At 34.5% G+C, this 27,124-nt stretch overlaps 1 protein-coding gene across 5 annotated transcripts in view; it reads left to right on the top strand.

Annotated features, from left to right (window-relative positions):
- Nucleotides 1-27,124, top strand: part of PRR16 (proline rich 16) — a 269,705-nt gene that overhangs the window by 1,165 nt on the left and 241,416 nt on the right. The window lies entirely within an intron of this gene.

A 27,124-nucleotide genomic window follows, 5' to 3' on the forward strand; every position in this document is an offset into this window, starting at 1 on the left:
TCTTGGGAACCAGGACTGTTGTGTTTCTTTGTCGCTCCCCCCAACCCCCATTTTACTTCTGCCCTCCCATCCCCACCAGCGTTGATGCGGATAGAAAGAAGCGGAGGCAGTGTCAAGGCTGAGGATGCGTAACTCAGGCTGCAGCTCCAGGCGGGGGCGAGGGCAGGGTTGGGAGGGGTGGGGTCTCCCGCGAGCCCGCGGGTGGCGTCTCGGAGCTGGTGGCAGAGTCCCAGCCCAGTGTTCCGCTACTGACTGGGTGCCTGGTGCTGTTCTCCGCCAGGGAGTCCGCACCCCCAGTTGCAGGAAGCTGACACTGTAACTTCGAAGGTGGTGACCGCAGTGGGAAGGGAAGGGGTGGGGCGTAGTCTAGGTCCAAAATTATAATCCTGAAGGCCAGGAGGGAAGAGATTGAGGGTCGTTTGGATGGCTGGCCTCTAGAGACCTACCTCCTCTGTCCAATTTCCAATCCAAATGTGAGGATAGAGCCCTCCTTCTTTCTCCCCCTCTCCCCGTTACCTCTGTGAACTGAACTCCGCGTTTGTTACCAAGTACAAGTCTGTTAAAATGACCCATTCATCGGCAGGGTTTGGTTTGTAAATGGCAAATGCCATTCTTGTAGGTTGCTCCACTGGCAGAACATAATTACTACTGAGGTCCTGAGAGCGGAGATTGATACAGATGATAGATGCGAGGAGGAAACTTGTTCGTGTTTCAGGGCTTCTCTAGGATCATTGTTTCACAACTGGTTGACAGATGGTGAGGTTATGCATAGAAATTCAAGTCTAAAGATGCTGTTTGTTTCTTTGTTATCCTTTTATTTGACATCTTTGGCAGGCTGTATTTTCATCCGAAACATGATGGCGTTTTAAAAAACGAACAAATTTGGGCAAGTTCCTTTTGGCAGAATTGTGCTTTACGGTTGTTGAGGTTTCTAAGATGGGGGATGTGGGAAACCTACATCAGCACAGAAACGTATTTACTGCTTCAGCAAGGAGGCTGAGATTAAGAGAAAGGTAGTCAATCAAAACTCCGCATCTATGGGCACATACTTCTTATATTACAATGTGTCGCCCCACTCCTTATTTTAGACAGAATAAATGACAAGAAACTGCACATGGTCCTAGTTCTGCTTTGCATCATTATTCTGTAGATGTTTGGAGACCAGGTAGATCTATAGTGAAACTTTTAACCTCACTGTAGCTCTTGGATAGAATCACAAAGAAGTGTTTCAGGGAGTCTGTGGATCTCTCTCCCTTTCACTCTTTCTGTTTTCATTTCCTTGAGGATTTTTATTAGGGAAAAAACAAACAAACAGTTTATGAAAGTAATAGAAAAGCATAGGTAATGTAAAACCAAGTAAATGAAAAGATCTGTCTTCTAGACAGATCTATAGACAAAATTTTATCTTGATGCTCTGTAAGCTTTGATTGGGTGCCAGGCCCTGTCTGGCTAAAAATTTCACCCCTGAGAGTGGAATTTATGAATGATAAATGATTTGATGTGATTATTAATTACTTTTGTGAGGATATCATCATCCTAGGTTTGCACATGGAGTTGTGGATACTATGTCTGAATCTCGAAACACTGGCCATTTATGTAATAGGAGAGATAGTTATTTCAAGAACAAAATATTTATAGGGCATGTTTAACCTATGACATCTTGCAGTTGTCCAGCGTTTATCTTTTTAAGATAATATTGCACACATGACTGAACCTGTTTTTGATGTAATTTTGAATGGAGGAGTAACTGAAAACTTTGTAAATCACCAACCTGTTGGTGTCTACACCTATGACTTGTAAATATAAATGTCACTATTCATTAATTGTTACATTCACTATTCTGGCAGCTTATCATTGGTATATACTAAATATAAACGGTTATATTTTGAATTCTAATTCCTTTATTGGCAATGGTATGTGTTTATGCCATAATATATTTTAATATAAGTTAGCATAGAGCTGTTATTAATTTGGAACAGAAATTAGAAATAAGAAAGTGATTATGACTGCATCACTATATCATTCACCATATGGTATTTGTTTTTTCCCTGCCTTTTTTTTAAAAAAAATCTTTATTGGAGTATAATTGCTTTACAATGGTGTGTTAGTTTCTGCTTTATAACAAAGTGAATCAGTTATACATATACATATGTCCCCATATCTGCCTTTTTCATTCTAACTAAAATGTGGTATTCTGAATATTTTGTTTTTTATTTTTGCATAAACTCTGCACCAACAATATTAGACTTTTTTTTTTTTTTTTTTTGTAGTACGCGGGCCTCTCACTGCTGTGGCCCCTCCCGTTGTGGAGCACAGGCTCCGGACGCGCAGGCTCAGCGGCCATGGCTCACGGGCTCAGCCGCTCCTCATCATGTGGGATCTTCCCGGACCGGGACACGAACCCGTGTCCCCTGCATCTGCAGGCGGACTCTCAACCACTGCGCCACCAGGGAAGCCCCAATATTAGACTTTTGTTTGAGGTTATTTTGAAATTTATTTTCTCTTTAGAAGTTTTCTGGATTTCAGTCATCTGAAAATTCAGGTAGTGGGATAGATTTCAATATAATAGTAGCTGCTTGGAACTCTTTAACAATTAGTAACAGGGACTTCCCTGGTGGCACAGTGGTTAAGAATCCGCCTGCCAATGCAGGAGACATGGGTTCGAGCCCCGGTCCAGGAAGATGCCACAGAGTAATTAAGCCCGTGTGCCACAACTACTGATCCTGCTCTCTAGAGCTCGCGAGCCACAACTACTGAGCCCATGTGCCACAACTACTGAGCCCGCGCGTCTAGAGCCCATGCTCTGCAACAAGAGAAGCCACCGCAATGAGAAGCCCATGCACCACAACAGAGTAGACCCCGCTCGCCGCAACTAGAGAAAGCCTGCACGCAGCAATGAAGACCCAACGCAGCCAAAAATAAATAAGTAAATAAATAAATAAATTACTGATGAACAAAAAAATAAAGAAAAAAACAATGAGTAACAAAATTCTATTATTATTGGTATCTTTTATGATTAATTATTATTGCTTAATTATAATTAGATTGTATATTAGAAGAAGAAGAACAGGATTTCTAGAAAGTCTAGGGGCAGATATATTCTGCCCTCAGAATTTAGTAAAACCTCAAATTACTTGACTTTTCAGAAATAATATGGGTTTCTGGGTCTTCTGTACTATAATGGAAAAGCCTTAAGTATAATTCAACATATTTATTCAATATCTATTGTGTGCCAAATACTATATTACCTTTTTATTGCTACCAAGATGAATAATTTGGAGTTTCTGGTCTCAGTGAACTCAAAGAATAGGTTGGGATATATTTATCCTGTCTTTGAACATCAATAGTGTAAAAAGGCATTACTACTTTTAGTGACCACCACTCTCACTGTGATCTAAGAAAACAGAATTGAGAATAAGAATGAGTATATATAGATTTGTAAACTGATACTTGGTATGTACTTAGTAGTAAGACTTTGGTGAAAAGGATAGTAGAAACTTAAAAAAGATGGTAAGGTATGAATTTTAAGAGACTTATGATTTATTCAGATTGTCATGATTAACACAAATGGGTCAGTGCCATATACAGGAGATCACATATCCAAGTGTTACGATTAAACAGTGGAGATTTTCATGAAGGCCACGTCCTTAGGGAGAATGAAAAGCCAAAAAGGAAAATTTGGGGTCTTTGAGATGTGGATAAGATTTGAAAAGGTAGAAAGGAGAAGCAATTAAGAGGAAATAGCATTGGAGTACAAGATTAATCCATGTTGCTTTTTTCTACACGTTGAAAAAAAAAATAGTGGTTCAACTCTAGAGTTTTAGGGATAAAATTAGCCATTTCTGGGGCAATTCTTTTTCTTTGAAGTAATGCAGAAAAAAAGAGCTATTGCTTTTTAAAGAGAGTTCTCAAATAAGCTGACCTCTCTTGGTATCAGTTTGCCTGTTCTTTTGTGGAGATCTCACTGGTAAACTTGTGCATCAAATGTTGGTGTTAATATACGGTCATAGATCTTGTTGCTTAGGGAGCGATTGGAATATATAATAAATAGCCTTCTACTTGGAAACAAAATTCATTGCTGCTTTAGCTGGATTCTTGTTTAGTTTAGACTGTTTCATTTTATGATTTTAAGTAACAAGACTATTATATGAGTTAACTATATGTGTGTGTGTGTATGTATATATATACATATGTATGTGTGTATATATATATATGTATTGCCAAGCCCTGTGAGTAGACATGACCATTATGGAGAAACCAGTAAAGATGAGTTGTTCTGTCTGCTCTGGGATCACTGACTGATTGGACTCCATGAGTAGGAAGGTTTTGTCAACTTTGTGACTATGGATTGGAAAGCACTCAGTGTTTCTCTTATAATGTCATAAACAGAAATAAATTAAAATTAAGTTTAATTTTGAAAAGTTTGAAAAACCATAGGAAATGATCCATTTGGGGGCTGATGAAAACAGAATTAATAGAACTAACAATTATCTGCAAAATATTTTTGTTTTAAAATGTTTTTTCTCTTTTTTAATGGCTTATCCACTTGAAGTGCTTTAGTTTATTGATCTAGGAAATCCTACCAAATATTTTTTGGTTAATGAATCCATGCATATAAAATTCATTACTTGAACAAATTACAGAGAATAATGTCTGGAGTATTTTCTGAATTCTAAAGTCATGAATGAGTGAGATTTCACAGATGATTAATTTGTAGCAATAGCTGTAGTTTTACTACTCTCTACAACAGCCTACCCTCTCAAACTGAAGTATATTACCAAATGCTAAAATGGTCTTTAGTTTTTCTTTTCTTAAGCATGATGGCTTAGCATGTTATTAAAAGAGCAGCATGGTTCTGAGAAAATAAAAATAACCAATAACCATCCTTTACTGTCTCTCTATTTCCAATACATTAAACCATTCAAGACTCAGAGAATTAACTGATAAGAAATTCAAGCAGAATTAAAGTAATAAATAGACAGTGTGCTTCAGGCAATAGTGAAGTAATAGATAATAAAACCAATGTAATAGTTTCATTGTTACTTGGATTATGTTTTTTCCACCCTTACTGCTCTGAGGATCTCAGGTAATTAAATCAAAATGTAGGAAAAGAGATAGAAATGTAAGTTTCAGTAAAACATATTTTCCCACACAAATTAAACTACAGAGCTTCTGTAGAACTAGTTCATAAAAAATGTCATGGACAATTTTTGAAAATTAGAGGGGAAAAATTCCAATAATATGCCAACCCATTTCTGATTAAACTGTGCATAACTGACATTAAGTTGAAAATAAAAGATTGGTAAACAATGAAGGGTACTCTTTTTTCCTTTAAAATTTATTTGTGTATTTTATTAAGATTTTATTTGGGGGGGCAGTTTTAGGTTCACAGCAAAATCGAGGGAGAGGTACAGAGATTCCCTTATACGCCCTGTCCCCATACATGTGTAGCATCCCCCATTATCAACATCCCCCACCATATTGGTACATTTGGTACAACTGATGGATCTACATTGACACATCATTATCATCCAATGTCCATAGTTTATGTTAGGGTTTACACTTTATGTTGGACATTTTGTGACTTTGGACAAATATGCAATGATATATATCTATCATTATGGTGTCCTACAGAGTATTTTCATGCCCTAAAATTCCTCTGTGCGCCACGTATTCATCCTTCCTTCAAATCCTAAGGATACTAGTTTGGTAAAGAAGATATTTCATAAGTAATACAGTATATGAATAATATAAAAAGTTTGCAAAAATAAAAAATTAGAAAGGAGAACATAAAAATTATCTTTAATGCCACACGTGAATAGATATATTGAGAATTTTGCTATATTTTCTTTCCATCTTTTTGTATGCATGTTTTTAACATAGACAAAGTCATGTAAAATTATGAAGTTATATACAGTGATGTTTTCTGCTTTCTGGAATACTATTAGATCATAACCATTATATAGATCTGTTATACGTTACTTTATCATGCCCCTAATGTTCGACATTCTATTTATTAACAAATTTTTGTGGTTGTTAAGTATCACTAAAAGAACAGCTTTGACAATAAAAATAGCTAAGACAGATAGAGTTTTACTATCTGCCTGATACTATTCTAAGTATATTTCTTAATATTGGGTCTTCTAATTCTCAAAACAGACATATGAGGAAGGTACTATTGTTACTCTATTTTACAGATAAGAAAATAGAGGCCAGAGATGTAAAGTCACTTGCCAACGTCCCTTACTTGTGAGTGAGGCTTCAGTGCTAGGCATTTTAGTGCTACAGCCTAGGCATTTAACCACTAAGTTCTATGGATCTTCCTATTTTTTCCCCCAATTGCTTAGAAATCAAGGATGCGAAAGTTTTAAAGTTTTCAATCCAACTTGCCAAACTATCTTCCAGGGAGTTTTTCACAAGTTTTTTACTCCCAGCGTCTGTATATGTGTGGACCCATCTTCTTAAATTTCTAGTGAAGCTAATAAAACTTTTAAGTCTTATTGTGAGTATATTATTTCTTTGTGGTAACAGTTATTGTTTTTGTGGGTTGTACTCAGTTTGGGGCACCAGTACTGAGGCAAAATTAATAGTGAGTTCACTAGACATTGCAGTTTTCATCTTCTGAATAAATAGGTACTGCAGTGAATTACTTTTGACCAATTTATTCTTCAACAAAAACTTTAAGAAAAATATGACATTTCTTTTTTTATATTATGACTTAGAAAATAAAGGAACAACTAATATGGGTGCTTGCTGATGTCTAGCATTGTATATAGCAGTTTCAAATGAATTTAAAAGAATTTGGGAAACTTTTATTCTCTTTTGTTATCAAATTGCCTTGGAAGGGAGGTACTGTCCTTAAGTTTTCTGATATGTTTGGGGTTTGACAGTTGTTTCGCTTTCTGCTGTGAAGATGAATAGAGACGCTTGTTGAATATTTACCAGGCCCCAAATTATTGAGCTGGCTAGCAATGCCAAATGTATCTTTATAGTTAGATCTCGCATGTTAATTTTAGTGCTACCAATTTTAAGCCACCCCCTCTTCCCCTCACATATAAGGGAAAAAAGAAATGACCTTACTCTAAAATTCTATTGTTTTTTATATAGTATAATATGAATAGAAGTGTTTTTATTATATTAAAAGTTAGTTCATTAGGAAGAACTGCTCGAAATTACGATTTCTTAGACCTGGGAAACCAAAGTCAAAGCTACTTCAGCTCTAAATAAGAGCCAGAAAATAATATCAACTGAAACGAGAAAATAGGCATGTCTAGGTAATGTCCACATCAAAGTAGGTTCACAAGGTAGCCTGTCAACTTGGAACAGATGTTGCCTTATGTGGCACAAGCTATTTGTATTTTTGAGAATGGACGAACGTAAGGATTCCAAAGGAATTGAATTTCAGGCCTCACTTTAGTTAAGAAACATTAACATTGTTAGGACAGAACTTACATTTATGATCACTGTTTTTCCTCCTTCTGCTTTGCAAACGTTACTTCAGGTTGATGTTTGAGATAAATGTTTACTTGTACAATAATTGAAGTCAGTCAAATTATATACCTATGCCCAATGAGTCAGTTATTATGTTGTTTGACTCATTATAAACAGAGTTTCAGCTACAGATAGCATGTACCATACTAGTCTGGAGAAAGCAAATTTGACAATTTCTAACAGGTTCTCTTTTGTAGTACTGTCCAAAAGCTAACAGATTTACTGTCGTTTGTTGGCTTCTTTCGTAATATCATATCTTGTCCTAAGATTTTGAACTATGTTCATGTGACAAAAAAATGCCAGGTTAAAAAATATGTATCGGTCAAATTAGCTGTCTTCTAGAGGCAGTAGTTCTTAATTTTTTCCCCCATGTCACAGAGCACTTCAAAAGTATGACAGAATTGTGGGTATTTCCCGTGGAACAAAAGCTCATAAAGACATAAGTTTTTGCAGGTGTTTAGGGAATCTTGAGTGGGTGAGAATAATTCAGGTGAAGAGACAAAACAAGTGATTGATTTAAAAAAAAATCAGCTAGTTGTTTGAGACCCATCTCCATAATTTTCAAGATCATAAGTCCTGACCCTACAAAAAAGGAAAAAAGAAATACTGATGGCTGTAAATTGATGGTTTTTATTCCAGGAGCAAATGGGCAGTTTATCAACAATTTACTTCTCTTAGAGGGACTCTGGTAGATGTAATCTATCTCAAAGTGGGGTAGGAGTATATATATATGTGTGTGTGTGTGTATGTATATATATACATACACACACACATTTCACTAATCTGAAACTGTAGAATGCTCTTGTGTCTGAAGATTAACTCTCACTTTTTTTTTTATGATATGTGCTAGAGAACATCACCACATGGAAAGATAGAATGTTTGTTTCCAGAGCTTATTGTAAATTAAGCGTGTTCTCTTATTAAAACTGGTCCCAGAACAGCATTTTTCTTTATTTTATTATTTTTTTGTGTGACACTAGTTCATGAATGAAGAAAGATTTATTGAATTCTTGATATGTGTAAGATACTGTGCAAAAGAACATAAAGGATGCCAACACGAATAAGCTTAAGGACCTGCCCTTGAAGAAAGTCACCTGTAGTAGGATGAACTTCACCTCTAGTAGAGTGCAAGAAGTAACTCTAAGGCAATGTAAAATGTGTAAGGAGACATGTCTAACAATTTTAACTCTTACTCAGAGTAAAATGAGGACTTTGCAATTTTGAGCTGTAAGAGTGACCAGATCTGAACTACTTCCATCGCTTCCTCTTTACCTTTAATTTCTGTCTAGTTCAGGGTTTCTCAAAAATGGCTCTATTGACATTTTGGGCAGATAATTCTTTGTTGTTGATGGCTGTCCTATACATTGTAGGATATTTAGAGCATCCCTGGCATGTACTAACTAGATGCCAACAGCAACTAAAAATGTCAGTGTGACAACTAAGAATGTTTCTAGACATTGACAAATGTGCCCTGGGGGGTGGTGGTGAGGGGAATCACCCTAGTTGAGAATGACTGCTCTAGCTTTTCCCTCTTATTCCATGTCACTTACATATTTCTTAATATTGCTTTCTTCACCCACCTTTTTTATTTATTTAAGCTTTTATTGGTATTTATCCGTCAAGCACCGGGGCTTTATGTTCCTTTCATATCTTGTATTCTTTTCTTTTGTTTAAAAAAAAACATTATTTGTGCCTTTTCTTACATTTACCTGATTCTTTTCTTTTTCCCTTCACTGAAACTACTTTTAAAATATATCTTCTCACTTTTACTCACCACTTACCTTATCTTATTTTCTATTTTTCACAATCAAATAAAGATTAAATTGAAAAATTTCAAGGAAATTGTATACATGTGTGTATTTTAAGATTTGGGGAAAAAAAGGGAAACTCAGAAGGGACGATGGGCTGAGGCTGAGCTCCTTGTCTTCTTGCCACCATTAGTTCCTGAGTGAGGTCAGTGGCAATCTTCACTGGAAAGAAGTCCTCTTCATCTCATCTATCAAACTGTCTTATGCTTCTCCTGCCTCTTCCATTTCTGTAGAGATAGGGGAGGTTTGAATGGTGTCACTGCTTCGTGGTGTGGCACAAGTTATAGAAGAAATACAGTGATGGTCATGATGATGATGATGGTGACAATGATGATGATGATGAACATGAATGTGACTAAGATCTGTTCAGTACTCACATGTACCATGAGCTGTTCTGTGTTAACTTGCTTAATCCTCTCAGTCACCCTTTGAGGTCGTTATAATTGTCCTACTTACGAGGGAGCTGAGACAGAGGGGGTAGCTAATATAGAGAGCAAATGGTGGAATTGGACTCCCGATATTTCTCCCTTTAAACTGTTGTCCAGAACCAGCTCCCCAGTTCCCAGCAGCAACATAGTTACTCTGCTGTTTTCATGCTTTTAACTTCAGTACAATCTCTTTTCCTCTCTTTCCTCCGCTATGTCATCTATCATACTTCCTTTTCTTGTCCCTCCCTTCTCCTCTGTCTTCTTCATTGTTTGTTCTTTTCCTTCTTCTCTTTTCCTTCTTCTCCTTCCTCATAAGCTTCTTTGATAGACGTTAATATATTATACACTTATTCAAAACTTTTAAAAAAATGTCTACTATATGCAAGGCAATGTGCTAGGGAATTAAAAAAAAATATTGAGCAACACACACATGGCCCATGGCATCTAGAACTTACATGCTAGTGGGAGGACATTATTCAAATAATAACAGAAATAATATTTATTGAGGAGCGTTAAAGGCTATGAAAGGAAAGTACATGGTACAACAAGAGCATAAAATCATTAAGTCTTCTTCTAAATAGGGGGTTTCAGATTGGCTGTCTTCCTTCCCACTGCCACCTCTCTAATCCCTATGCTATCAATTTCATGAAGATGTTTTAGAGCTATCTGGTCTCTTGTTCTCCTCTGCCAATTCATTCTTTAAACACTACCAGATTAATGTTCATAATGCACTGCTTTCTTCAGGCCACTCCCCTGCTTAAAAGATCACACACTATTCTCCTGATGCTTAAAATGTCAAATGAACAAACCCAGCCTTACAGCCTGATATCCAGCAGTCCCATTGTTTCAGTTTGGTCTTATCTCTTTCCTTCCTTCAGGGAGTAACACAGAGACCATCCCAGACAATCTTGACATCCTCACAATTTTTACCCAACTTGAATTCTGTATTCCTCATGTTTATGGTCACTATGCCACTCAGTTGTATTTACTTATGTTCCTTAACAATTGCTCCCTGTTTGTGCCTTAAAAAAAAAATAGTTGCCTTTCTCTTTTAGTTACCATGTAATCTTTAGTACAACATTTTTAAAGTCTTACTCTTGTTATCTGATGAGGAACTTAAACTTGAAGATCCATTTCTGAGTAATACTTATTAAAGCTGTTAAGGAATAAAAGCCAATAATTACACTTGTGTGTGAGAGCCTGTTCTTTCTCATCTACTCAAGAAAATCACTAACAATTCTCACCTGTCTCTGCTATACCATCTTTTGTTCATTCTCCCCCAGATGATTCCCATCAGCATAAAAGTGAAAATAAATAGTAAAATCTTTCCTTGATCCCACTTCTCCTGAAAATTACCATCCCACTTCTTAGCTCTCCTTTACCAAAAATCTTACGTTTTGTACTTGACATCACCTATTTCCTCTTATTCTTTCCTAAACCCACTCCGATCAGACCTACACTCTAACCACTATACTGCCTCTGTCAAGATTGTCAGTGACTCTATGTTATTTAATCAAATGGTCAATTTTTAGTCCTAACCTTATTTAATTTATCAGCATTTGACAGTCTCTTTAATAATCTTTCTTCACTTGGCTTGAAGAATACCATGTTTTCTTACCTCACTGATTTTTTTTCTCAGTTACCTTTGCTTATTTCTCCTCTAAGATGTCTGAGCTCAAATTTGATCCTTTTTTTAAAAACAAATTATTTACACTCCCCTTATTGGTATTTGTATTCAGTCTGGAGGTTAAATTCCATTTATAGGTTCATGACTTCCAAATTTGTGCCTCCAGCCCAGACATTTCTTCTAAACTTATATGGTCAGTAGTCTTTTCTGTATCTCTACTTGGATGTCTAAGAGACATCTTCACCTTTCCATGTCCAAACTGGAATGTTGATTTTTTCCTTCCCTCAAAACTTAGCCTTTTCAGTCTTTGCCAAGTCAATGGATGGTGTTAGAGTCATTATCAACTCCTTTTCCTCATGCATGATACACAATTCACCGGACTGCCTGGTTGGCTCTACCTTCAAAATATTTGTAGAATTTAACCAATTCTTGTCTCCTCCACAGCTACCACACTGGTTCAAGCCAACATCCTCTCATTTTGGTTGCTACAGTAACCTCCTGACCGTTCTCTCTTGCTTCCTTAAGCCCCCTTTTTATAGCTCAGTGATCTGGGTAAATCTCGATCACATTATTGTTCTCAAATCTCTGTAATGACTTGCCATTTTACTTAACGTGCTCACAGTGGTTATGAGGTCCCAGATTTCCCTTTGCCCGTTTTCACGCTCACTTCCTTTCTCTTTGGCTGTCTTGGCTTCAGCCTCACTAATCTTGCTATTTCAAGAATGAATGTGCCATGCACATTTTTATGGCTAACTCCACTCTACTGCCCTGTTACCTCATTAAAGTTTCACTCACATGTTACCCCCCCCCCCACAGCTAATTCTGTCAACTCCACATGTTGTTATACACTCTGGCATTCTCCATCTTTCTTTTCCTATTTCACCTGTTGTCTTTTCCTTAATTCTTATTAGCTTCTGATATACTAGACAATTTATTCCTAGTATTCATTATTTATTTGTTTGTTTCCCACATTTAGAATGTCAACTCCCGGAGGTCAGTGACCTTTGTTTTATTCCCTTATGTATCTCAAGTGACTAGAGCAGTGCAGTGGCTGTCATGTGATAGTTGCCCATTAAATGAACTTGTGAATAACTGGATCTCTTCCAACTTTTGTTCCATTAAAATTCTCAAAGATCAAACTATTACCTTTCACTCTCCACTGCCCATCTACCAGTTACAGAGAAGGAACATGTAGTAGATGCTTTTTCAATACTTTTTGCATGGATTCCTTATCTTCCTGCCTTTACATATGGTAGTAGTTTGTAGGGTGGCTGGAGGGAGCTCTTTTTCCCCTGCTTTGATTTTTGAAATCTGCTAACCTCACTAAACCCATTCCACTAAACCCAATCCATATTCTTATTCTTTGAAATGGACAAAGGATCTCTCCATAACAGCTAACACATTGAATGCTTACTATGTGTCAGGCAGAGTTCTAAATGTTAAAAAAAATATTAACTCATCAAGCCCTGACCCTCTTGACTCCCAACCAGTGGCTCCCATATTATCCCTCCCATATGGAAATTCTAGGGACATCCTGTTTATATAAAACCTAAATGTGCCGTAACTTCCGGCCTTCATCTTCAGACAAGTCTGGCTCTGATTTCAGAGTGCCCATTGTTCCCTAAGGTTCAGGGATGTCATTTTAAACTCTTTGAAGCACATCAGATATAATTCTATTTTCTTCCAATCAAGTGTGTAAACTACAGTGAGGAGAAAGTATGTCTTTTTTTTTTTTTTATAGCATTCACTCTATTTTTCTGCTTTTTGAACATCGTGTACCTTTCTTGTCATTAGTCATTATAAATTTTAAATTAACTGGAAAATGGCATACAAAAGTGATAATTGGATACTGTTTAAATACATTTTAATCATCCTACTATGTCCATAAGAAACAAGCAAGCAGTTTGTTGCAAAGATCCAATATTATGGGAAACACTCAAAAACTAGGTAATATTTGTATTTGGCTTCTTTTTCTTCTTTTTCTTTTGTGTACTCCCTCTAGTGTTCAAAAATATGAGTACTTATAATTAACCTATTCAGTTACTAAAGAACACACATTAATATAAAAGTAAGCCCTTCTTAACCTGATATATATATATATATATGTATATATATACATATATATATATGTTTTTTTCCCCCCTCTGGAGTTTATATTGTCCAGTTACTGAATTTTCAATGTATTGTATGAAAAACATTCTTTCTTCCCTTTCCTATGGGAATTTGATTATGTCTGTCTTTCATATGTATATTTTCAACCTGTCCACTTCAGTCAGGGGAAATATTGGACTTCTTGAACTTCTGTCTTTAAAGACCAAAATTTTCCCCAGTTTTTAAATCTGAGGTCTAGGCTTTAGTTGGGCATTTGGATATGAACAAGAATCTTCCCACATGCTAGAAATGAAAAAAAAAAAAAACTATATTAACCTGAGGAGTGTCTTTGAACATAGAAATTAAAATACTTAAATAATTGACATCATTTTATTTTAATATATTGAAACATTATCCAAATACATTGGTTTCAAGGTACCTTAAGAAATAACAAAGGTATCCCTATGAATAACAAATAAGTAAAAATAAATAACATGTATAAACAATTGTCATTTAATATAGAATATTAATAATTGCTAGCATATATAGAAGAGAAAATAATTTTAAATTGTAAGGTTAAATAATTATTACTGTTTGGAAAGTTTTAAAAATCAGAGGCTAGTGTTTGAAGTCAATTTTTCTAAACTGACATGTAATAATGTTACTTATATTTTATTAATGCCCTTCAGTTTTTAAACTACTTTGATGCCTGCTATTTCAATTCCTCATAGTCAGATGAAATTAAAAAAGGAATAGAAAGAATAAATTATTTTGAGTGACTTTCAGAGACATTGTTTTTTAAGCTCTATCAACTCCCTGGAAGTATTTTGATATTATAATGATTAGTACATTTTAGATGGAATTTAATACTCAACATTCACCCTATATATTTTTTAGGGAGATATATTCAATACTTTAACCTTATTCATAACAGATTGTATGCCCTTGGGGGAAGTTACATTTTTAAAACACACAGAATAACATGGTATGGAATGCCTATTTGGGGTTGTTTCATTACAGGCAGTATGCACCAAAATGCTCAAGAACCTAACATCTGCTTCCTGAAGTTGTTAATACTAATAAATATAATGTCTAATGAATTCCATTACTCACCAACAAGCTTTTAGGTTACCTGGGTTCTGTTATACTCTGCATTGAATACTGGGTTGGCCAGTAACGCTTCTTGGATTTTTTTTTTTTTTTTTTTTTTTGCTGGCGGGGTGGGGATAGTTATTGAAACACTAACTAAATTCCTATTCATAATGCTTTTCTTTTTGTCACTCTACTGATTTAATATTATTTAATAGAGTTAACTCCTATATTATAACTTAGCTCTTTCTTAGATATGAAATGTTTCTAACCATATTATATTCTTATTGGTTCCTGATCATGTGTCTTCTTTCCTCAGGAAAATTGATGAAGAAAAAGAGATTTAATAAAAATGCACTGACACCTGAACAGAGTTTCAGAGAGAAAAAAAAAAAAACAAAAAACAGAGCAAGGGCTATCATTTAATAAAGAAATATAGTAATAAGCTTGCTTTATATAGAGTTAGGACACATAATATTTACTGAAGGTAGGACACTATTTACTAAGTTGATACAAGATGACGATTGTCTTAAATTGTGAGGAAATCTAAACCAATTCAGTACTTTTTAGTCAGAAAATTTGGTCTCCTATGAAATTATATAAAATTGTCTTATTTCACTCTACACCAATAGAAAATGTATGAGGACTGATTGAATTCATGTCTTCATAAGTCCTCCTCTAAGTCATCCTATATAGTACTTCTCAACTTAGCAATGAATAAAGTACTTTTTGACTATAAAGTACATGGCAGACAGCACTTTGGATGATTTATTTCTCTTTGATATTTGTTAATTTTCAAAAATAACACAGATACTTAACCAGCATCTTAAAAGATATCTCTACAGATATTGGTTCCATTTTTATTATAGGAGAAGTACATGTGTGTATTATAAAATTCTGAATCTCTGTAGGAGATCTGTGTTTTGAAAGTAGAGATCAAAATAAAATACATTATATTAATGTATTTCCTATAAATGCTAGGAAGCATATTACTTTTCTCAGTACAGGTGGAAAATGATGCATCAACATGGCTAGGAGTACAGCTTTAAAAAAATGTTTTTGTGAATTTAAGAAAATCTTAATACAAGTGTTGCATCAATACACAGAATTTGGTTAGTGATAAAGAAAATTTTAGATTGTAGTATTTTTATAGAATTAGGTAAAATTTGTTTCTATTTGCCTTGAATATTTTTTTTTCCAAAATAAATTTTGAAATAGTTTAATGATTATATTTAGATAGGTTTCCATTACTAAAGAGAACCAAGAAATATCCAAATTTGACTTAATATCTGATCTGTCATTCTAATAAAAAATGATGATTAATGGCTCATTTTTTGTTGTTTTAATTGCCATAATGTCAGTATTTTTTAAATGAAATTTAGCAGGGGAACAGAAATTACAAACATAATTAATAGGAAAAGTGCCATCTTTTTTTTTTTAATGAGCATTTTACCCACTGGACATTTTCTTCCTTTACAGTCAGGGTGTATGTTCCATGAGAGTAAGGACCCTATATGTTTTACATCACTACACTCTCTTAGTTTAGAGCAGTGCCTATCACGCCATACCCTAGCAAACTATATTTAATGAAGACCTATAAAAGAGTGAATAAGGAATTCTGAATATCTGAGTATCTATAATTTAAGTCTTATATATACTCCCTTTTTGTTTCTTTCATTATTTCCGAATTCAGCTATTGTATTGTTTAAGGTAGATTAGATGATACTGCAGTAATAAATTAACCCTAATGCTAGTAAACATTAACAAATGATTCTTTGTCTAATACACTATACTCTCCAATGCAAGTTGGTGGGGAGCTCTGTTCCAAGGAGTTGCTTAGGGACCCAGTCTCTCGTGATAATGCTATCTAAACACAGCATTTCCAGGGAAAAAAGAATGCAGGAATTTATACCCACATTCCTCTCTTTTAGTCTGCAAAGCAACACAGTTTGCCTGTGTATACAGAACGGTAGCCCCAACCTAGATGCAAGGGAAATGAAGTCTTATAAACCCATGATGAACAAAATCACTTGGGATTTGGTGAACCCAGTATTGTGTTGACCACAACTTTACTCTTTCCAGATTCTTGTTTTTCAAAGTTAGGTTTATAGGATATTCACTTCATCAAATAGGTTTCCCACACACACGTGCACACACATGTTTCTTACATGCACAGAGGATTTGTGAAACTCAGTAAATTTGACATTATTTTCTAAACTTATTGGATTAAGGAGTCTGCTTTTTGGAGACCATCTGTCAGGACTAGTATTCTGTGGAACAATTTTAGAAAACACTCTTGATCAAATAGGTTAAATAAATGTCAGAATTTGTCATAAAAAGAAGAAACTCACATTTGGTGGAGCCTTTAGCCTATAATAAATCCGTGGATGTATCCCTTTTGATTGTGCTTGTCAGTAAAACTTAAATAGAATAACAGTATATTGTTTAGCTTATCATGAAGACAAATTTCTGACCACCTCAGACGTCAGAGCATAGCCAATGCCCTGAAATTAAGAGAAAAAAGAATTTCCTATAATTGACCTAAGTGATTCTTAACTAATTTTTTCAAAGATCATTCACTAAAGCAAGTTTACTTTATTTTAGTCAATTCCAACTTGGTCTTAGTTGGCAAAAATATTAACAATCTTGGTTTTAAGTACATAGCAAGTTACAGATACCAAATTAGAATGGGTTGTGAGTTTTCTTTTCCCCCTAGACGCTTGTATACTGGCACTGGTGTGGAACAAAAGCATATAGCCCAGCTGTAAGGGAAAACCCAGAATGACTATTAAAAAATAAGCAAATGCACAGTAACAACTAACCATATTTGTTAATAGAAGAAAATATCTCTATTCCTCAATTATTTACATTGTCTAAACAAAGTTAAATTACCAGTAATATACTCTGTTTTAAAAAGTCTGGCAGATACATAAAAATTTGAAATGATTGTCAATCCAAGTACTGAAAGTAAAAAAAAAAAAAATTATGTTTCATTCCTTAAAACAATAAGTTCAGAAAAGAGTGATTTTCGGAATATATCCTCCTCTCTGTATAAATTAGAAGACAATGGTATAATGCTGTTTTGAATTTATAGGATATAATATGTCATATAGATTTTTATTTCTCATTTTCTCTATTAGTAAGGTGGTGAAATAATTAGAAGTCGGGGCTTAGTATTGTAAGTAGTTGCTCTAAATTGCATGATACATATATATTTCATATTATTATATAGTACAAATAATATGTCATATAATTTAAATTTAATTCTTTGATCTTAAAATTATATACATATATATTTCTTGGCAGAAATATGTTTGCTTCTAGGGGAGAAAGGAAGAAAGGATATATACATTTTTCCTTCCAGGGAAGGAAATTTCAGGGAAATAATTTTTGTGTTGATTGAAATAACATAAATGATTGTCTGACTTGTATACAATCATAGATATATTTTTGTTAGCGTTTAAAATAAGCAATTATGCACTTACATTAAGTACTATTACAATGGAATCTTAACATGCTAAATTGTTACAATTTAGGATAACTCTTATCCCATTTAGAAGAGCAGATTTAAAAGTATTACCCTATATCTTGTATAATAATTGAGCTTTTGTAACAATTTGTGTCACATTTTTCTTTATTTTTCATAGTTCCAGAAAAAGTATTAAGATAAATACTGGTTACCCTCAGTTTGAGGCATTCTATTAGTGAAAAATTATAAAAGGACAACACATGTAATTGGGTATACTTTTCATCCTATGTTTGTTTGGAGATGCATTTTGGATGATGGGAAATTCTAACCTTAAGCAGGTACTAACAGGAATATTTATGTGCTTATAACATCTGATGTTTGTACCTGCTGTGAATTTTCTGAAGTTCTCTTAAATGAAGGCAATGATGTATCGTACAAAGTATAGACCAACTGCAATGAAGTTGTTCATCATGAGTTACTAGTGAGCCTTTTGCAGATGTTGGTGTAAATTATGTCTAGATTTAGTTTTTAATGTTTACTGTCACATTGAGTATAGCATGAGAGGTCACTTGAAAAGAGTGGAAAATGACTAGGCCCCATGATTAATTTTCTTGGAAATCTGTTAGCCTGAAAATACATTAGAAATACTATGTCATAATCATTTTCTCTTCTTGTATATTCTGTATTCACTTAAATACAAGACGTAAGCACGCACACTGTCTCTTTATTTTTATTTATTTCCTTTTAAAAGCTATCTACCAGTTTAAGGGAATGAGGTAACTCCCAAGATCATAAAGCCTTGATAACAAAATCCATTAGAAACGTCTGATTAATCAGTGAATTGGAATGAAGCAATTACCAGTATACATATTACAGAAAATGGAAATGGGGTTTATAAATTATAGTGGTCAATCTCTTTGTTCACCTTGCTTTTTAATAGTGTTCAGTTTTCTGAGGTTAATTTTTGGAACTATTATTGGTTTTTGTTGCATTTTTAGTTAAAACAAAAAAGCATTATCGATTGTATTATAGACTGCTTTATACATAAACTGTTGTACTTTTTCTTATACCTTGTTTTACCAGTCTTCAGTAAGTTGGTACCACTTTTATTCATTTAAGCTTTCCATTTTGAGAGATTTACAGATTCATATACAATATATAATACATGGAGGTCCCTTGTACCTTTTCCCAGTTTGCTCTAGTGATAATATCCTGCAAAACTATAGTACAGTATCACAACCAGGAGATTGACATAGATACAGTCAGGATACAGAATAGTTCCATCACCACGAGAATAGCTCATGTTGCCTTTTGTATAGCTCCACCCACATTCCTACTATCTTCACTCCCTCCCTAACTCCTGCCAATCACTAATGTGTTCTCCATTTCAACAATTGATCATTTCAAGATTGTTATATAAATGGACTCATATAATATGTAACCTTTTAAGATTACCTTTTTTTCACTCATCATAATTCCTGGAAATTCATCCAGGTTTTTTGTTTTGTAATAAATACTTTGTTTCTTTTTATTGCTGACTAGTATTCCATGGTATAGATTTACCATACCTTGTTTAACCACTCGCCCATTGAAGGAGGGTCATCTGGGTTGTTTCCAGTTTGGGGCTTTTATTTTAAAAGTTGCTATAAACATTTATGTGTAAATTTTTGTATGAACATAAATTTTTATTACTCTTAGGTAAATGCCCAAGGATACAATTGCTGGATTATATGGCAGTTCTATGTTTAGTTTTGTAAGAACTGTCAAATGGTTTGCCAGAGTTGCTTTACCATTTTGGTCCCACCAGCAGTGTATGAGTGATTCCGTTTTTCAGTTTCTCTGCATTCTCAGCAGAATTTGATGTTGTCATTGCTTCTGTCTTAGCCTTCTCAGAGGTGTTTAGTGATATTTTATCATGGTTTTAGTCTGCATTTCCCTGATGGCTAACGATGTTGAGCATCTTTTCATTTGCTTACTTGCTAGGTGTATATCATCTTTGGTGAAATGTATATCTCATTTTTCAATGAGATTGTTTATTTTTTAACTGTTGAGTTTTGAGAGTTGTTTATATATTTTAGATACTAGTCCTTTGTCAGATATATGGTTTTCTAATATATTCTCCCAGTCTGTAGCTTGTCTTTGCATCACAAAGCTTGTCTTAGCTTGTCTTTGCATCACAGGGTCTTTTTTAGAACAAATGTTTTAAAATTTGATGAAGTTCAATTTATCAGTTTTTCACTTTATGCATTATACTATTTGTGTCAAGTAGAACTCTTTGCATAGCACTAAATCCTGAAGGTTTTCTCTTATTTTTTTCTAAAATTTTATGTTTTTCCATTTGAGTTTATGATCCATGTTGAGTTAACTTTTGTATAAGATTTGAGACTTAAGTTGAAGTTCATTGTTTTGCATATGAATAACCACTTGCTCCAAGTGGTTGAAACCGTTGTTTTTTAAACCATTTGTTGAAAAGGCTAACTTTCTTCCATTAAATTGCTTTTTCACCTTTGTGAACATCATTTGGGCTTATTTCTGTGGGACTGTTTCTAGGTTCTCCATTCTGTTACATTGGTCTGTGTGTCTATCCCTCCACACAGTGTTGATTATTGTAGCTATATAATGTCTTTAAGTTGGGTAGACTGATTCTTCCCACTTTCTTCTTTTACAAAATTATTTTAGGTATTCTAATTTCTTGGATTTTCATGTAAATTTTAGAATACTCTTGTCAATCTTTATGAAAAAAACCTTGCTGTGATTAAACCTGAATATCAATTTGGGAAGGATTAACAACTTCACAATGTTGAGTTTTTCAATCAATGAACACAATATGTCTCTATTTATTTATACCTTACTTGATTTCTTTTATGAATATTTGATTTTTTTTATGGTATGTACATGTTTTGTTAGATTTCTACCTATTTTTGAATGATTGTAAATGATTTTTGAGTTATTTATAAATTTCAGTGTCCATCTGCCCATTGATAGTAAATAAAGTTATAATTTATTTTTGTTTGTATATCTTATATATGTGACCTTGCTGAACACATTTATTATTTTTAGGAGATTTTTTGTTTGTTTGTTTTCTTAGATTTCTTGGGATTTTCTATTGATAATCATGATATTTGCAAATAAAGACAGTTTTATTTCTGCCTTTTTTAGATGTATATTTTTATTTCCTTTTCTACACTTGATATGATCCTGTAATTTTTCTTCTTTAGCCTTTTAATATGGTAGATTAAACTAGCCTTGCATATCTGAAATAAACTCTATTTGGTCATGCTGTATAATTAACTTTATGTATAGCTGAATTCTGTTTGCTAATAAATTGTTAAGGATTTTTGTTTCTGAAGTCATGAGGGATATTTATATATAGTTTTGTTGTTGTTGTTCTGTGCTTGACAGATGTTGGCATTAGGGTGGTACTAGCTTTAAAAAATGAATTGTGAAGTGTTCATTCATCTTCTATTTTTTGGAAGCAATTGTGTTAAATTTTATTAATTCCCTTTTGAATGTTTGATAGAGTCTTCCATCTGGGCTTGGAGATTTTCCTTTTAATTTCCTTAATGGTTATAAAATTATTCAAATTATCTGTTTTGTATTGGCTAAGGGTGGTAGTTTGTGTTTTTCAAGGAATTAATCAATTTCATCTAACTTGACAAATTTATATGTGTAGAGCTTTGTATAGTGTTTCTTTATGATTGTTTTGAAGGACATGTGGTGATATCCCTAGTTTTATTCCTGACTTTGGTAATTTACGTTGTCTCTCTTGTTTTCCTTGTCACTAGTTAGTTTTGTGAATTTTATTGATCTTTCTGAAGAACCAGCTCATTATTCCATTGATTTCTTATATTGTTTTCTGTTTTTAATTTCATTGATATCTATCTGTTCTTATATTTATTGTTTTTATTCTTCCTGTTCTTATTTTTTTAGGTTCTTAAGATAGGGGCTTGAAGTATTGAACTTAGATTTTTCATCTTTTCTGTTGTAAGCATATATTGCTGTACATTGAATACTTCCCTCTCAGCTTCTGCTTTAGCTTTGTCCCACATATATTGATATTTTGTATTTTTATTTTCATTCCGTTCAGCTTATTTTTAAATTTCCCTTGAGACCTCCTTTTTGAACTATGGGCTGTTTAAAAGTATGTTGTTTAGTTTCTAAGTATTTGGAGATTTTCATGTTTTTTTTTTTTAATTATTTATTTATTTTTGGTTTTGTTGGGTCTTCGTTGCTGTGCACGGGCTTTCTCTAATTGTGACGAGTGGGGGCTACTCTTTGTTGAGGTGCGTGGGCTTCTCACTGCAGGGGCTTCTCTTCCTTGCTGAGCACGGGCTCTAAGCATGTGGGCTCAGTAGTTGTGGCTCTTGGGCTCTAGAGTGCAGGCTCAGTAGTTGTGGCACATGGACTTAGTTGCTCTGCCACATGTGGAATCTTCCTGGACCAGGGCTCGAACCTGTGTCCCCTGCATTGGCAGATGGATTCTTAACCACTGCACCACCAGGGAAGTCCTCATGTTTTCTTTTTATTATTGATTTCTAGTTTGATTCCATTGAGGTCAGAGAACACACTCTGCATAATTTAAATTCTCCTAATTAGTTGAGACTTTTTTGTGGCCCAGAATGTGGTATATTTTGGTAAATGTTTCATAGACACTTGAAAAGAATGTGCATTCTGCTGTTGGGTGGAGTGTTCCATAAACATCAATTAGATCTTGTTGGTTAATGATATTGTTGACTTCTATATCCTTTCTGATTTTCCGTCTAGTTATTCTGTCAGTTTTAAGAGAAGGGCGTTAAAGTCTCCAACAATAACTACTGTATGGTTTTGTCTGTTTTTCCTTTCAGTTATATCAGTTTTTGTTTCGGTTGTAGAATAGTACTTGTATGTCTTCTTGGTTGATTGATCCATTTATTATTATATAATGTTCCTCTCTATCGCTGTGAGATATATATATATATATATGTCTAGTTGATCTACCATTAATACAGACACTTTGTTTTCTTTGATTAAGATCTGTATATCTTTTTCTATCATTATATTTGAAGAGTTTCTTATAGATAGTATATAGCTGAATCAGTCACATTATTAATCTCTTCTGTTGAACTGTTTAGACCATTTACATTTAATATGGTTACTGACATGTTAACTCTTTAGTCTGTCATTTTGTTTTTGTCTTCTCTTTGTTTTCTTTACTTTTTCTGTTTTCTTTTTCCTGACTTCTTGTGTGTTACTTGAACAACTTTAGAATTCCATTTTGATATGTCTACAGTGTTATGTTACTCTCTTTTTTTTTTTTTTCTTTCTTTTGCGGTACATGGACCTCTCACTGTTGTGACCTCTCCCGTTGTGGAGCAAGAGGCTCCAGACGCGCAGGCTCAACGACCATGGCTCACAGGCGCAGCTGCTCCGCGGCACGTGGGATCTTCCCAGACTGGGGCACGAACCCGTGTCCCCTGCATCAGCAGGAGGACTCTCAACCACTGCGCCACCAGGGAAGCCCATGTTACTCTCTTATATAGCTTTTTTTGGTGGTAGTTCTAGGTATTACATTATATATGCATAGCTTATGACAGTCTACTGTTGTCATTTTACCAGTTTGAGTGCAATGTAGAAACCTTACCTTCCTTTATGTCCCTTTGCACTCCCTTACTTATAGTATATTTACTGTAAATATTTTCTCTGTATGCATTGAAAACCACATCTGACAGTTAAACTTTTTTATTCCACTATCAAAACTAATTAAGAAAACTCAAGAGGAAAGGAATATCTATTGTATTTACCTATTTTATTGTTTACCTTGTTCTATCTTCTTTCTAGGTGTTTTAAGCTTCCTTTTTTTTTATCATTTCCTTTTTGTTTAGAGAACTTCCTTGGTCATCTTTTTAGGGAGGGTCGTTTAGTGAATAATTCTCATAGCTTTCCTTCATTCTGAGAATATCTTGATTTTCCCTTCATTTTTCTTTTCTTTTCTTTTTCAACATCTTTATTGGAGTATAATTGCTTTACAATGGTGTGTTAGTTTCTGCTTTATAACAAAGTGAATCAACTATACATATATCCCCATATCTCCTCCCTCTTGTGTCTCCCTCCCACACTCTCTATCCCACCCCTCTAGCTGGTCACAAAGCAAAAAGCTGCTCTCCCAGTGCTATGCGGCTGCTTCCCACTTGTTATCTGTTTTACATTTTGTAGTGTATATATGTCCATGCCACTCTCTCACTTTGACCCAGCTTACCCTTCTCCCTCCCCATGTCCTCAAGTCCATTCTCTATGTTTGCGTCTTTATTCCTGTCCTGCCCCCAGGTTCTTCAGAACCATTTTTTTTTCTTTTCAGATTCCATATATATATATATATATATATATATATATATATATATATATGTTAGCATAACGGTATTTGTTTTTCTCTTTCTGACTTACTTCACTGTGTATGACAGAGGCTAGGTCCATCCACCTCACTACAAATAACTCAGTTTCGTTTCTTTTTATGGCTGAGTAATATTCCATTGTATATATGTGCCACATCTTCTTTATCCATTCTTCTGTAGATGGACACTTAGGTTGCTTCCATGTCCTGGCTATTGTAAATAGAGCTGCAATGAACATTTTGGTACATGACTCTTTTTGAGTTATGGTTTTCTCAGGGTATATGCCCAGTAGGGGGATTGCCAGGTTGTATGGCAATTTTATTTTTAGTTTTTTAAGGAACCTCCATACTGTTCTCCATAGTGGCTGTATCAATTTACATTCCTACCAACAGTGCAAGAGGGTTCCATTTTCTCCACACCCTCTCCAACATTTATTGTTTGTAGATTTTTTAATGATGGTCATTCTGACTGGTGTGAGGTGATACCTCATTGTAGATTAGATTTGCATTTCTCTAATGATTAGTGATGTTGAACATCCTTTCATGTGTTTGTTGGGAATCTGTATATCTTCTTTGGAGAAATGTCTATTTAGGTCTTCTGCCCATTCTTGGATTGGGTTGTTTGTTTTTTTTGATACTGAGCTGCATGAGCTGCTTGTAAATTTTACAGATTAGTCCTTTGTCATTTGCAAATATTTTCTCCCATTCTGAGGGTTGTCTTTTGGTCTTATGTTTTCCTTTGGTGTGCAAAAGCATTTAAGTTTTATTAGGTCCCACTTGTTTATTTTTGGTTTTTTTTCCATTTCTCTAGGAGGTGGGTCAAAAAGGATCTTGCTGTGATTTATGTCATAGAGTGTTCTGCCTATGTTTTCCTCTAAGAGTTTGATAGTGTCTGGCCTTACATTTAGGTCTTTAATCCATTTTGAGTTGATTTTTGTGTGTGGTGTTAGAGAGTGTTCTAATTTCATTCTTTTGCATGTAGCTGTCCAGTTTTCCCAGCATCACTTATTGAAGAGGCTGTCTTTTCTCCACTGTATAGTCTTTCCTCCTTTATCAAAGATAAGTTGACCTTATGTGAGTGGGTTTATCTCTGGGCTTTCTATTCTGTTCCATTGATCTATATTTCTGTTTTTGTTCCAGTACCACACTGTCTTGATTACTGTAACTTTGTAGTATAGTCTGAAATCCAGAAGCCTGATTCCTCCAGCTCCATTTTTCTTTCTCAAGATTGCTTAGGCTATTCGGGATCTTTTGTGCTTCCATACAAATTGTGAAATTTTTTGTTCTACTTCTGTTAAAAATGCCATTGGTAGTTTGATAGGGATTGCATTCAATCTGTAGATTGCTTTGGGTAGTAGTCATTTTCACAATCTTAATTCTTCCAATCCAAGAACATGGTATATCTCTCCAACTGTTTGTATCATCTTTAATTTCTTTCATGAGTGTCTTATCGTTTTCTGCATACAGGTCTTTGGTCTCCTTAGGTAGGTTTATTTCTAAGTATTTTATTCTTTTTGTTGGAATGGTAAATTGGACTGTTTCCTTAATTTCTCTTTCAGATTTTTCATCATTAGTGTATAAGAATGCAAGAGATTTCTGTGCATTAATTTTGTAGCCTGCTACTTTACCAAATTCATTGATTAGCTCTAGTAGTTTTCTGGTAGCATCTTTAGGATTCTCTATGTATAGTATCATGTCATCTGCAAACAGTGAGAGCTTTACTTCTTCTTTTCTGATTTGGATTCATTTTATTTCTTTTTCTTCTCTGATTGCTGTGTCTTAAACTTCCCAAACTGTGTTGAATAATAGTGATAAAAGTGGACAACCTTGTCTTGATCATAGAGGAAATGGTTTCAGTTTTTCACTATTGAGAATGATGTTGGCTGTGGGTTTGTCATACATGGCCTTTATTATGTTGAGGTAAGTTCCCTCTATGCTTACTTTCTAGAGGGTTTTTATCATAAATGGGTGTTGAATTTTTTCAAAAGCTTATTGGGCATCTATGGAGATGATCATATGGTTTTTCTCCCTCAGTTTGTTAACATGGTGAGTAACATTGATTGATTTGCATGTATTGAAGAATCTTTGCATTCCTGGGAGGAACCTCACTTGATCAGGATGTATGATCCTTTTTATGTGCTGTTGGATTCTGTTTGCTAGTATTTTATTTAGGTTTTTTGCATCTATGTGCATCAGTGATATTGACCTGTAGTTTTCTTTCTTTGTGACATTTTTGTCTGCTTTTGGTGTCAGGGTGATGGTGGCCTTGTAGAGTGAGTTTTGGAGTGTTCCCCCCTCTGCTATATTTTGGAAGAGCTTGAGAAAGATAGGTGTTAGCTCTTCTCTAAATGTTTGGTAGAATTTACCTGTGAAGGCATCTGGTCCTGGGCTTTCATTTGTTGGAAGATTTTTACTCACAGTTTCAATTTCAGTGCTTGTGATTGATCTGTTCATATTTTCTGTTTCTTCCTGGTTCAGTTTCGGAAGGTTGTGCTTTTCTAAGAATTTGTCCATTTCTTCCAGGTTGTCCATTTTATTGGCATATAATTGCTTGTAGGAATCTCTCATGATCCTTTGTATTTCTGCAGTGTCCGTTGTTACTTCTCCTTTTTCATTTCTAATTCTATTGATTTGAGTCTTCTCCCTTCTTTTCTTGATGAGTCTGGGTAATGGTTTATCAATTTTGTTTATCTTCTCAAAGAACCTGCTTTTAGTTTTATTGATCTTTGCCATTGTTTCCTCAATTTCTTTTTC

Source organism: Lagenorhynchus albirostris, chromosome 3, assembly GCF_949774975.1.
Source record: "Lagenorhynchus albirostris chromosome 3, mLagAlb1.1, whole genome shotgun sequence".
NCBI classification, from domain to species: domain Eukaryota; kingdom Metazoa; phylum Chordata; class Mammalia; order Artiodactyla; family Delphinidae; genus Lagenorhynchus; species Lagenorhynchus albirostris.